Source organism: Papaver somniferum, chromosome 6 (genome assembly GCF_003573695.1).
Source record: "Papaver somniferum cultivar HN1 chromosome 6, ASM357369v1, whole genome shotgun sequence".
In the NCBI taxonomy this organism is placed as follows: Eukaryota; Viridiplantae; Streptophyta; class Magnoliopsida; order Ranunculales; family Papaveraceae; genus Papaver; species Papaver somniferum.
Window position 1 is genome coordinate 156,498,097 of NC_039363.1, and position 3,636 is coordinate 156,501,732.

Consider the following 3,636-nt stretch of genomic DNA (forward strand, 5'->3'; position numbering starts at 1 on the left):
ATGATCCCAAAGGTTGTAAGTTCAGCATCATCGTTGTTGAAAATCCGTAGATATAACAATAAGAAAACATAATTCTCAATCATTGTTATACAGTGTCATAGTATCATTATGCAGCATCAAAGTTTAATTGTATCACAACTTCGACAACAATACTATGGTGATATGTATCGCTCTCCCTTAGTCAATACTCCATCTCACATGGAAACCACTCCCTCTTACATAATGATGCGAAAACCATATGTATTTGTAGTGTGAACTACATATTAATTCCCCCCCTTTATTTCAATAAAATTGGCAAAGGTACGAAAACGGTATCCTAATGAAATTTCCAAAAGAGAAATTTCATGACCAAAAGGAACCATATATCAACTTATTTAGATGCAATCATAAAGCCGAAGCTAAATGCATTCATCAAGGAGTTTATAAAGATACAAGATAACCCCTATACTATTCCACAGCCGCACTCCCCACAAAGATTTGCCAATTAAGCACAAGTTCAATTAAAAACTCTCCCCCATAAAATGTCATTCCCGAAAGAACAACAAGAGTGACCTTAATTTCAAAAGAAAAGAAGGATTTCTTTGGACATAACAAATCACATACGAATATGAATTTGAATCCAAAAATACTCAATTAGATTAATCACAAGAAAACCCATAGTTAATCTAATCGGAAATATACAACCAAATTAACCACAAAAACTGATGAATTTAATTGATCATGCTCGACATAAGAGAACTTACGGAGCCTCACAGTAATACATAAAAATATGGATCAGGGAAGATCAATACTGCGGAATATACAAGGATTCATTCTATTTTCCATCACTATTCGCACAATGACATACAATAGACATAATCCTTGTCAACAAAAGTTCATCATATCTTCCATCAATAATGACATAATAGGCTTCAAACTTTTGTGATGTCAAAAGTCCATTCATTCTTTTATCAATACATGTATATCGACATATGAAAGACTTAACTTTTTACAAGGTATGGGACAATCACAGTTCACGTACGCAAACATACATATCCCACAACAAATTTCAATATATAAAACCATAAAGATTAATACTGCAAAAATCGTCTTCCAAACACTTTTTAGAATTTAAACAAATAAACCTAAAAACATGAAGATGAAAACGTTGGACATAGCTATGTGTAATCACAATAATGGCTATTCCAAACTCTAGTTATTCTTCTAAACAAAACAAGAAAGAATAGAAGATTTACTAGGAAAATAAAATCAACAAGCTAAAAACATACTCCTATGTCAAAGTCGAACACGAACTAAAGTCAAATAGACGGTTATGGATCCTCATGATCCTTGAGATATTTAAGCTTGTGATTGACAACATACACAACATCTTCAGAGTGGATATCCTCATTGAGAAGTTCTTTAACATGAGTTTTCATGAGAACAAGGTCAGAATTAACCTTTTTCAACTCAGTTCTTACCATATCAAGGCACTTCATTGTATCAACAAGTTGCTGCTTTGCATCCACAAAGTTTTTGAGATAATCGAGAATCACTTCAGCTGAAATCTGTTCAACCTGCTCAATATCCGAGTAGGAATCAGAAGATTGAGGAAAAAATCCTTCAACTTCAACAAAAGTCCCCTTCTCTTTATAGGATTCGAAATATACCGCATTATCAACGAAGTCTTCAGGCAAATCCCAAGAGCGGGATGATGAAGCCATTGATGATACAGAGCCTAAAGTGAGATAATTCAAATCAATAGGGTAGGTATATAAACAAGTTTCGAGAGACTTAGGGTTTACAAAATTGGTTTGTGAGAGAATCCCAAAACCGTACGTATACCCGTAAGAAGAGGGTCCACAAAGCTCCTTCCAAAAAGGCTGTTTGTGAAGCATCTTGTTGACAGACAAAGTCCATACTTTTTCTTTTCAAAAAGAACAAGTTTAAAGATATAGAGCCAAAAACTAGAAGAAAATAAACAAGGAAGAAAATACTCATGTAAAAATGTTACTTGATAATCCATCTAAGAACGATAAGAAATTAGCTAGATAATCAGTGTCACTTTGGCAAAGAGTATACCTAAACATTTCTCACTCAGCTAGGATTTTTGTAAGTGAGATTTCAACCTTGTGATTACTTAACACAAGTATGAGCCATTATCTCATTAAATGAATTGTGTTTACGATCGAGTCTCTTTTTCCTTTCAAATCTAGGAAGGGAAACCTTTTTGATGTGAGAAATTATCATAAAACTTACTGTCATCAAATTACGAGACATAGTTTGAGTCCTTACCAGAGGATTTTCGCCTTGAGAGGGTAGACAACCTGTTAATGATTTCTTTATAACCTTTAATTATTTCCTTCAGGTTATCATTAACATCATCACTTTTCCTCATTTCTTCTGGAATTTTATTCTCACTTAAGGTAACATCACCTTTTCTGTTAACAGTAGGAAAGGCTTGATCTTTCCTTATAAGATGTTTATTAAGACATCTGTTCTGCTTTTGAGCATTCGAGGAACTCATTGAACTGAACTTCCTGGTAGCATACACAGGGAAAGTACGAAAACCAATTGGTTCAGACATAAGAATTTTAGTTACACCTTTGAGAATTAAGTCTAAGGTGTGTTAAAGTTGTACCAAGGAGTTTTTATTCAACCTAGAGTTTCCCTTTGGTTTAATAGAACTCTTTGTCTCACAGAAGAGACATACATTATGATCACAAGAATGATTAGATAGTACAGTCTTAATAGTCTCATTAGGATATTTCTTCCTTCCATGTGATGTAGAACATCCTTGATTAGAGGAGACTAACACATCTTTTCTCATAGGAAGGGATTCCAATTTTACTTCTGGATCTGGAACATTTTCAGTCATAGCATAAATACTTGGTATATTAAACTGCTTAGTGCATCCTTGAATAGAGAGTTTACTCAAGCGATGTTCAATTTCCAAAGCATCCTTTTTGAGGCTAGCCTCAAGAGACATACGTGAAGAATGATTTTCAGTATTTTCTTTGAATTTGCAGTCTCTTACTATACCAAGAAGAACATTTACATGGTGTTTCAACCGACTAAATCTATCAGCTTGGATTCCAACAAGATTTAGAATCAATTTACTCTCTTCGGATGTTTCCTGTTCATTAATAGAGATGGTCTCTTTTGAAGGGTAATCGGGATCACACATGTTAGTGTTTGTCTGTCTCGTCAGAACACAAGGTTCGTCTATATTCGAGATTGAATAATCTTTATCTTTAATAGAATTAGATGAGGCAGAACTTTTGTTTCTGGTGACGCGTTTATCAAAGATAATACCCTTGTCCATAAATTCAGATCGTTACAAACACAGAATTGTAAGGTTTTTAATGTGTTTGCCTGCTCTGATACCAATTGAAAAAGTGGGGGTACAACAACCACACCCAATATTTCGATTAACAATCTGTATGGACTAACTCCAATATACTTTCAAGAGAATCAACTAGACTCAATCTTAATAAAGTATATCAAAGAGTTATATCTCTCTTTCTCGATTCAATTCTTACTCAAGCAAATAGAAATATGCGAGTCTAATTGAATACAAGAGAAATCACTTGAACGGTACCAAAGACCAATGTTCAAGTATCAATCAATTTCAATCAACAACCAAAGGTCGGATTT